Below are 11666 nucleotides of genomic sequence, written 5' to 3'. Positions count from 1 at the left end.
GCGGTTTTTTCTTTAACAAAAATTAAGGTATATACATTTATGTAGACATTTAGCATATACATGCATTGATGTGTGTATAGTTTAAAATTGACTATACAACTGTTAAGATTGAAAAATATCCTACTGACAAATAAAGTTCGAGTTTGTGGGCACATTTCAAAAGAGAGAGAGAGAGAGAGAGAGAGAGAGAGAGAGAGAGAGAGAGTGTGTGTGTGTTTACAAAAATTAAGGTATTCATACATTTATGAGGATATTTAGCAGCTATATGCATTGATGTGTGTATGGTTTAAAATTGAATATACACCTGTCAAGATTTTTAAATATCCTACTGACAAATAAAGTTCGAGTTTGTGGGCACATTTCAAGAGAGAGAGAGAGAGAGAGAGAGAGAGAGAGAGAGAGACCCCAGCCTTGCTTACCAACTTCCGTAAGGCAGGTCCCTCTCATTCAAACCTCAGCCGTTGTCTGGTGTGGAGGTGTGTTCTCTATCTCTCTCCCTCTCTGCTACCTGTAACCGTGTTCACTTGCTTAAGATCGACTGTATAGAAAACTGAAAACAAAATGTAATTGCGCTGGACGGATATTAAACTAATATTTCGATATTGACCTATAAATCAGTGAAAAAACTAGTTCCAAAATTTTATCTGGAAGAACTATAATAGGTAAGTTTTATTATATTTTTTTTTTTTAGATATTTTACTAATTTCTACTGGTTTTTGGTGTGTATGTTTTTTCTATATTTTTAGAGATATATGTAGTATTTAAATTGTGATTGTAAGTGGAAAATATCAGTCATGGAAATTTTTCTTTTTTAAATTATGACGTATTCATGATGCAGTAGGTATGGTGACTAAAAACAAGGCATAATATTTTTTTGTGAATAACCAAATTGAAAATAAAAAAATACTTTTTATATATCGTTTGAAACGTAAGTATAGTTTATATATACTCGTGTATACACACACACACACACACACACATATATATATATATATATATATATATATATATATATATATATATATATATATATCAAATTCGATTGACAAAAGTCCCTGCTGGCATTGTTTTGCATAAGAGATATAGATTCAAATTCTTTCGTAGCCAAGAGCATTTATCATAAATGAATTTCCAGTGGATATATATTCCCAAAGTGAAAATTGATATTAAATACCTTTATGGTTGATATTTAGATTTTTTTCAGATCACGAGTATTAGTGACAGAAATTCATATATACATATATATATATATATATATATATATTACTAGTTAAACTACAACCTTAGTTAGGAAATCTATAAGCCCAAGGGCTCCAATAGGCAAAAGTAGCCCATTGAGGAAAAGAAAAAAGACATAAGTAAACTACTAAAAAAGTAATGAACAGTTAAAATAGAATATTTTAAGAGCAGAAGCAACATTGAAATAGGTTCTTTATATGAAAAAAAAATATAAACACTTCAGTGAAACAAGAGGAAGAGAAATAGTGTGCCTGAGTGTACCCTTAAGCAAGAGAACTCTACCCCAAGACAATGACAGACCATAGTACAGAGTATATACCACTACCATAGACTAGAAAACAGTGTATATTTCCCTTAGTAAAGATCCTTACCATAGCTAAAGTATTTTTTTTTTTTTTACTGCCGTACCAATAGGAAAATCCCCACTGAACAGTTACAGTTCATTAGTGAACCCTTTGAGAGAAGAAGAATTCCTCGGTAATCTCAAGGTTGTCAGGTGTATAAGGACAGAGGAGAATGTGTAAAGAATAGGCCAGACTATTCAATGTATGGGGAAACACAGGAAAAATCCGTAACCAGAGAGAGGGATCAAATGTATTATCGTCTGGTGTATAAGGACAGAGGAGGATGTGTAAAGAATAGGCCAGACTATTCAATGTATGGGTAGACACGGGAAAAATTATCCGTAACCAGAGAGAGGGATCAAATGTATTATCATCTGGCTAGTCAAAGGACCCAATAACTCTCTAACGGTAGTATCTCAATGGGTGGCTGGTGCTATGGCAAACCTACTACCTGCAGAACAAAACTTTATTATCCCTACTATTATCATCATTATCATTATCATTATCATTAAGGAGAGTACTTGGATAAAAGAATAGGAAAATTCTAACTTAGACTATATCAATGGGGAAAAAATTTAGTTTTGTAAGCTCTTCTTGGAGAAGGACACTCCAAAATCAAACCATTGTTCTCTAGTCTTGCGTAGAGCCATAGCCTCTGTACCATGGTCTTCCACTGTCTTGGGTTAGAGTTCTCTTGCTTGAGGGTACACTAGGGTACACTTCTATCTACTTTCTCTTCCTCTTGTTTTGTTGAAGTATTTATAGTTTATACCGGTAATATTTATTTTGAAATTGTTACTTTTTTAGAATGTTTAATTTATCTTTGTTTCCTTTCCTTACTGGGCTATTTTCTCTGTTAGGGCCTCTTCGCTAATAGCATTTTGCTTTTCCAACGAGGGTTATAGCTTGGCAATTAATAATAATAATAATAATAATAATAATAATAATAATAATAATAATAATAATAATAATAATAATAATAAATAAGATCGATCACTACAAATAAACAAACGGCCGGCTTCCATTTGATTGCAATTTTAACTGATGGCGGAGCAATTGGTTCGATAGTGTACAATCATAAAAGGTATTCCTACAAAACAGACGAAGTACCAATCAGGATTCAATATCGTGCCCTCATGCCAATTAAATCTAAAGTTTATTGAAGACTATATATTGGATTTCGCGGGTCAAGGGAAATTTGTAGCTTGAAGAGAAATACCGACAGAGTTAGACAAGACTCTTGCGAGGGTGGTAATAAGATTTTAGGAGTCGAGGTCAAAGTTAGAATAGGCCATCGGGAAAGTTACATTTAGACAGATGAGATAGATGAAAAGTGTACGATGGATATCAATATTTGTTGGTTTTAGAAATACATATATATATATATAGATATATATATATATATATATACAGCATATATATATATATATATATACATACAGCATATATATATATATATATATACATACAGCATATATATATATATATATATACACATGTGTTTATATATAATAAACATATAAATATATATGTATACATACATATATATATATATATTATATATACATATATATATAATTTATATATATACATATATATATACATATATATATATATATATATATACATACATACATACATACTTATATGAGGAGATATCTATAGTAAATGAATTGAGAGCGTAAGTCTGTGGTATAACAAGACAGCACCAAATATGAGGTGACTCGATAATGAGTGGAAAAGGGGGTACAAAAATTCTCTATTTTCCTCCTTTAAATATGCTGCTATTAGGGCTCTCTGCTAATACTAATGATTAACACTCATGCATTGATAGCTTTTGGGTACAGGGAGGTTTGAAAAGTGTATACTTTCTTATTATAAGTTACATTGAACCAAAACATTGAACCACTGCATGTTTGAGAATATTTTCTCTTCCATGTGTTTATATCTTGAATACTCTGACCTTATCGATTTGCAAAACACTTTCTTTTCTTGCGTAGGACCTATTTGAGAGATAGAGGGTAAAGTTGAAATGGAATTTTCACTGAACAACGATGATAGAAAGGGTAGGCTTAATCATTCAGGTTTCTAGAAAATGAATACCATGTAAGGGTTATAAAGAAGAGAAATAAAGAACTCCATTTCCCAGAAGTTGATTACAACTCTTTAAAAGGCTTGTAGAGATTAATTAGTTTCCTTTTAAAAATCTTTTTATTTTCGGATGAAATTATTAATGGGGAAAACCGGAATAATGTTTCCAGGAAGTTGATTCTAACTTTTCAATAGGTTTGTGTAGATTAATTTGGTTCCCTTTTATAAACCGTTTGGAATATCTACGAATTAACGAAAAAGGGGGAAATTAATCAGATTCATACTATTATGGCAAAAAAAAAAAAAAGGGATATGATTTTACTTATTTGGTGTGGTTGAGATAGAAAAGAATGTTTGTTCGTTAAGAGACTAAACAAATGAATCGGAAGTTTTTGTGAGTGTAATTGGAAAACGAGAAGTAATAATTAAAAATGTAGACACAGACAAGGATTAATTAAGGTTGTGCAAATAAAAAGCAGAGATCGGTGATAGTTTGCATGTTGTAGTTCTCAATATAAGTGAATTTCCAAAAATCAATTTACCAAACTTGATTTCTTTAAGGAATTTATTATTTTTAGATAATATATACTTAATTTCTCAGCTTCAGTTTTTAATAAATACCAAATTTAGCATAAACTTCACCTAAATGTTTATAAGAAAAGGGATTAGTTTATGGGAGTGAGTATATCTATTAAAATCATGACCTCGATATCTTTAAGAAATATCTTTTGTTAGAGAATATATACTTTATTTCACAGTTTCAATCTCAAAACATAACAGAATTGGGATTACTTTCATTTAAGATTTTATAAGAAAAAGGTATAGTTTATAGGAGTGAATCTATTTAATAAAATCATGACCTTGATTTCTTTAAGAAAATTACTTTTGTTAGAGAATTTATAATTTATTTCCCAGTTACAATCTCAAAATATAACAGATTTGGGATAACTTTTATTTAAAAGTTTATGAGAAAAAGGAATAGTTTATAAGAGTGAATGTATTAAAAAAAATCATGACCTTGATTTCTTTAAGAAATTATTTTTGTTAAAGAATATATACTATATTTCTCAGTTTCAATCTCAAAATATAACAGATTTGGGATTAATTTCATTTAAGAATTTATAAGAAAAAGATATAGTTTATAGGAGTGAATCTATTTAATAAAATCATGACCTTGATTTCTTTAAAAAAATTACTTTGTTAGAGAATATATACTTTATTTCACAGTTTCAATCTAAAAAAAAAAATACAAAATTTGGTATAAACTTCACTTCAAAGTTAATAATTGAAAAGAATAGTTCATAAAAGTGTATGTTTAATAAAAATATGACATTAATTCTAGCAGAGTGTGTTTTTCTTTACTAAGAATGTAAATAGGAGGACGCAATTAATTGTACAAAGCTTTAGGATGGTACTTTATCATTATTATTATTTTTACAGTAATATGTTAGCGCCAAGAACACTCTTGCAAAATCTAGCATAATTCATGTTCGTTCCGTCGTCTCTCTCAGGACATATTATTTTTCATTATTAGTGGGTTTTTTAACACTGGGTTTATCTTATACATGCGAAAAATCTCTTGCGAAAGGAATTTATTCTGCAATACATTTTCCAGCATTATGAACAAAAACTATCAAGAATAATAAAGGAAATCCATGTAAAAATTTACTCACATTTTCATCATCATTATTATTATCATTATTACTAGCCAAGCTACAACCCTAGTTGGAAAAGCAAGATGCTATAAGCCCAAAGGCTCCAATAGGGAAAAATAGCCCAGTGAGGAAAGGAAATAAGGAAATAAATAAATGATGGAAATAGATTAACAATAAATCATTCGAAAAACAGTAACAACATCAAAACAGATATGTCATATATAAACTATTAACAACGTCAAAACAGATATGTCATATACAAGCTATAAAAAGACTCATGTCTGCCTGGTCAACATAAAAACGTTTGCTGCAACTTTGAACTTTTGACTCATTTATTAAATATATCTCTTATTCGGAGAAACTCAAACTGGATAACTAATAAATATATATACTCATACAGGGAGTTCCATATTTGTGCCACGCAAAAAAAAGGGGGATCCAGAGCTTAATTAAGCATGTCGAATAATCAGTGCCACATTAAAGGCAACACTCCTAATATCTCTTTATAGACTGGCTAGTATTGTGCTACCTCAAATTCTACCAGAGGGTATTATTATTATTATTATTATTATTATTATTATTATTATTATTATTATTATTATTATTATTATTATTATCATTATTATTATTATTATTATTATTATTATTATTATTATTATTATTATTATTATTAATATTTTTATCACTATCATTATTATTATTATTATTATTATTATTATTATTATTATTATTATTATTATTACTAGCCAAGCTACAGCCCTAGTTGGAACAAGAAGATGGTATAAGCCCTATAAGACCCTAGCGAACCCCCTACTCAAAAGAGAGAGAGTGGACTGTTAGAAACACCCTACCTTGAGGAGCGTCCCTTAACAGAGAGGAGTGGACCACCTTAAGCCCCTATTACACTTATCCGGTTTCCCTACGGCGCCATCAGTCGCGATGCTTGCATATGGTCAAACCGGAGCGTGTGATTGCAAATCGGTTGTACGAAAGCTCACCCATGACCGACAAGAGTGAGCTTTCATACAACCGATTTGCAATCACACGCTCCGGTTTTGACAATATGCAAGCATCGCGACTGATGGCGCCGTAGGAAACCGGATAAGTGTAATAGGGGCTTTAAACAGAGCAAGACCTACGGTCGGGGAAACAATAGATAGACTTCAGAAGTGGGGATATGTTACCAATCCTGATTGCCCCTGTAGTTAATCGTTCTAAACCATGGACCACATCCTTCGCTGCTGTCCACTGGGACACGCATTTTCTGGTGTAGATCTACAGGAAGAAATGACAGATCCATTCCAATGGATACATGGGTAGTGTAATAAAGTACGATGCGGACTTAAAATAAGGGAAGTGTGAGATAATGACAAATCGACTGTAATAATGAAGTTGAATTCGAGATTAGAATTGACTTCAATTCTGCTGTAATTAAAAAATCCTTAATTAAACAACAACATATACTGTACAGCACATTCGAAATCATCTTTTTACTCCTTCGGTGGCTGAAGTACATAAGTCACTGTTATCACTGTTGACAGCCAATAGACAATATCTCGCATTTCCTGACCAAAAGTAGATACAATAACCTTATATACTTAGTATTTGCTATAATCTATCACCGTGTTGCAAGTACATCAAATTAACACCTCTAAAATAATTATCTTTAAACTTGCAATGTAAGATTTGAAATTTTTGACGAAGCTAACCCTGATTTATATAAATTTAATGCCATGATAATCCCCCTCTCTCTCTCTCTCTCTCCTCTCATCTCTCTCTCTCTCTCTCTATTATATATATATATATATATATTTATATATATATATATATATATATATTATTCTATATATATATATTATATATGTATATATACAGATATACCAGTAAATATGCATATATATATATATATATAATATACATAAATATACTAAGGCACTTCCCCCAATTTTTGGGTTGAGCTAACATCAAAACAAATTAAAAAAAGGGTACCTAACTTCTCTACGTTCATTCCAGCCTGACAAGGGACTCAACCGAGTACGGCTGGTACTACTGCTAGGGTGCCACAGCCCACCCTTCCCCGTTATATATACATATGTACATGTAAATATATATATATATATATATATATATATATATACGTATGCGTGTGTGCTTGTGTCCATATTTATGTTCATATGTGTGTGTATTTGTATTAGTGTATATACGTGTCAAGCCACACTTTCATTGTAGAGAGAGAGATGAGAGAGAGAGAGAGAGAGAGAGGAGGAGAGAGAAAGTAATAATACATACAAAGCATTGAACTGAAATTAATCACGGATCGCTGAAATCCAAGGAAATATTCCTGGCCCTTCATGTCGAAACCTCACTGGCACTTATGATTATTAGAAAGTTATAATAATCTTTAGGGAGTGTGCGCTGGAAACGTGCCATTGCAACAATTCAGGTATTATATTATGAGAGAAAATATGTGAAATGTTATGTTACTTGAAAGCTTAAGTTTATTGGTGATAGTTGTAAAAAGATGAATACTTTCAGCCAATGTGTTTTAGTAATGAGCTAAGGCTGGTTAGATTAGAATAGATTGAAATAGTGTTTTCGATTATATTTCTCTCACAATTCAGATTGAATTGTAAAACATTTTGGATCTATGTGAAGATGAAGAGATGTTCTCATGTCATTAACACAATAAGAAAAAATATATGAGATGTTCAGTACACGCAGTGCAAAAACATACATATACACAACTGCGTACAGACAAACACGCACACACACTCAAACACACACATATATACATATATATGCATATATATAAATAATACATATATAAACATATATATATATATATATATATATATTTATATATATATATATATATATAATATATATATATGAATAGTAGCTTGGCCATGGCACCAACCACTCGTTGAGATACTACCATTAGAGAGTTATGGGGTCTTTTGACTGCCCAGACAGTACTAACATTGCATCATTATCTCTGTTTATGTTTCCTTTTCCCTTTGTCTATACATATACCCCAATAGTCTGGGCTATTCTTTATAGATTTTCTTCTGTCCTCATAAAACCTGACGACACTGAGATTACCAAACAATTCTTCTTCTCTCAAGGGGTTAACTACTGCACTGTAATCATTCAGTGGCTATATTCCTCTTGGTAAGGGTAGAAGAGACTCTTTAGCTATGGCAAGCAGCTCTTCTAGGAGAAGGACACTACAAAATCAAACCATTATAATAATAATAGTGTTGGGTAGTGTCATAGCCTCTGTACCATGGTCTTCCACTCTGTTGGGTTGGAGTTCTCTTACTTGAAGGTATACTCGGGCTCGCTATTCTACCTAATTACTCTCTTTCTGGGTTTTGTTGAAGGTTTTTATAGTTTATATAGGAAATATTTATTTTAATGTTGTTGCTATGCTTAAAATATTTTATTTTCCTTTTTTGCTTTCCTCGCTGAGCTATTTTCCCTGTTGGGGGCCCCTGGGCTTATAGCATCCTGCTTTTCCAGCTTGGGTTGTGGCTTAGCAAGTAATAATAATGATAATAATGATAATAATAATAATAATATATACATATATAGGCATATATATATGATACATATATATATTATATATATATACATATATAGGCCTATATATAATACATATATATATACATATATATATATATATATATATATATATTATATATGTGTGTATGTGTGTATGTGTGTATATATTATATATGTATGTATATGTATATATAAGAGAGGAGAGAGAGAGAGAGAGAGAGAGAGAGAGAGAGAGAGAATCTTAGAAACCGATTAAAAACATTCTTCTTAAACCGTTGAAATTCTTTGCAGAAAATGACAAACTTTAAGTCACTTGTAAAGAGAATTAAGACGAGACAAAGATTAAAGAAGTGAAGACTGAACTACAATAGCTGGTATCTGTTTGGATCCAATTTAGAGTCGAAAGGAATTTCTCATTCTGTGGAATGAACTATAAAATGCGGACTGATGTGCTGTCTCGGGAATCTATTTTTCTTTTTTAATTTCTTGGTCATTATGCTGCTTTCTCTTTGTACATTTTATTCATCATCATCATCATCATCGTCATATTTTAAACCCATGGTTCCGAGCTGGGATCGATCTGTTGTCATCCAAATGCTAGGCAAACACGTTACCACTGTACTAGCTTGTATTATCATTATTACTAATATTATTTTTATTTTTACGTAATTTAGAGGGAACTATTATTTTGTCAGTTTGGACTGCTATTACAGTGCAGGTTTTAGATAGTCTCTTGAACAATATAGTGGAGTCGATATCAACTACTATGATTTCTTTATTAGGAGGAAAATAAGAAAATTTAGACGTTTAGATTAAAAAAAAAAAAAACATTTTAAATTATCTACTTTGGATGAGTAGAATTAGCTTGTTCCTGATCGTTTTGCTTAGAGAGAGGAGAGAGAGAGAGAGAGAGAGAGAGAGAGAGAGATTAAAAAAGAAAATATTCTGTATTTTTGATGAGTAGATAGCCTGTCCTTACCGCATGTAGAGAGAGAGAGAGAGAGAGAGAGGAGAGAGAGAGAGAGATTAAAAAAGAAAATAATGTGTATTTTAATGAGTAGACAGCTTGTCCTCACCGTATGGAGAGAGAGAGAGAGAGAGAGAGAGAGAGAGAGAGATAAAAAAAGAAAATAATGTGTATTTTGATTAGTAGACAGCTTGTCCTCACCGTGTGGAGAGAGAGAGAGAGAGAGAGAGAGGATGAGAGAGAGAGAGAGAGATAATAAAAAGAAAATGTGTATTTGATTGGTAGACAGCTTGTCCTCACCGTATGGAGAGAGAGAGAGAGAGAGAGAGAGAGAGAGAGAGAGATTAAAGAGAAAATAATGTGTATTTTGATTAGTAGACAGCTTGTCCTCAACGTGTGGAGGAGAGAGAGAGAGAGAGAGAGAGAGAGAGAGATTAAAAAAGAAAATAATGTGTATTTTGATTAGTAGACAGCTTGTCCTCACCGTGTGGAGAGAGAGAGAGGAGAGAGAGAGAGAGAGTGAGAGAGAGAGATGATAAAAAGAAAATGTGTATTTTGATTGGTAGACAGCTTGTCCTCACCGTATGGAGAGAGAGAGAGAGAGAGAGAGAGAGAGAGAGAGAGAGAGGGCGAATAAGGTAGAAATAAATCCCTGTGGATCCCAAGAGAATTCATACGACCCACAATCTGCTAGTATCTAACAAAACAAAACAAAAAAAAAAAATCTGGTGGAGAAAATGTGCAGAAATTACGTCTGTAAATCACGAGTTGTCGAAATGGCCCTTGTACAGTAGGTAGAGGGCATATTGGCTTTTGGGAATATAGCAATAAAAAGTAACTCTTTCTTTTATGGATATTATTATTATTATTATTATTATTATTATTATTATTATTATTATTATTATTATTATTATTATTATTATTATATTATTATTATTATTATTATTATCTATAAGGTTGATGAACTTATTCAATATCAATTTTTATTTCTTGTTTCCTTTCCTCACTGGGCTATTTTCCCTGTTGGGGACCCCTGGCCTTATAGCATCTTTGCTTTTCCAACGAGGGTTTGTAGGTTAGCAAGTAATAATAATAATAATAATAATAATAATAATAATAATAATAATAATAATAAATAATAATAACAGTCTGTTAGAAAATTATATGATCTCACTTCAAATTGCGTATAGATATTCAACCGGAAAATTAAGATTTAAATAAGAATACAAGAAAATAAGAGAAATAGTCGATATTATTATTCCAGTACACCTATTATAGCCTGACTTTATTATGTGGAAAAGAACAAAATATTATTCGTATGTGAACTTAAAAGGATTATTTATTATTTGTTGTAAATATGAAATGATAAGAAGCTCATGTTAGCGTGAACAAAAATGTCAAAACATAATTTGATTTCAAATAGTCTTAAGAATTAGAAAATAGTAAAACATTTGGCATTAGATAACCTTCATATTAAATGTTGTTACCAGTTAATTGTTTCACAAGTCTTATTCCGAACACAAATAAACAAACAAATACTGTAGAGGTGAAAAACATAACCTCCTTGGTGGAGGTAATAATATCAGAATTACTTCAAAAACTTTATTAATCGGTACAATGTAATGTACTTGGAACACACTACACTTGAATATAGTTCACGGTCTGGGAAATGTCAAGAAAATAAGGCAAAACTTCTCAAAAAAAGAAGAGAGAGAGAGAGAGAGAGGAGAGAGAGAGGAGAGAGGAATGGTTAATGGTTGTTAGAGAGAGAGAGAGAGAGAGAGAGAGAGAGAAGAATGATTAATG

At 31.4% G+C, this 11666-nt stretch overlaps 1 protein-coding gene across 1 annotated transcript in view; it reads left to right on the top strand.

Moving 5' to 3' along the window:
- Positions 1–475: 475 nt before the first annotated feature.
- Positions 476–11666, top strand: part of LOC137655111 (G-protein coupled receptor dmsr-1-like) — a 90088-nt gene continuing 78897 nt past the window's right edge. Inside the window, exon 1 of the mRNA XM_068388997.1 lies at positions 476–662. The gene's annotated coding sequence lies outside the window, so the exon portion shown is untranslated. The remainder of the gene's footprint in view (positions 663–11666) is intronic.

The sequence above is a fragment of the Palaemon carinicauda genome, chromosome 16, assembly GCF_036898095.1.
Source record: "Palaemon carinicauda isolate YSFRI2023 chromosome 16, ASM3689809v2, whole genome shotgun sequence".
NCBI lineage: Eukaryota > Metazoa > Arthropoda > Malacostraca > Decapoda > Palaemonidae > Palaemon > Palaemon carinicauda.
The sequence above is the reverse complement of the archived record's forward strand: the minus strand, read 5'-3'. Positions and strand labels throughout refer to the sequence as shown.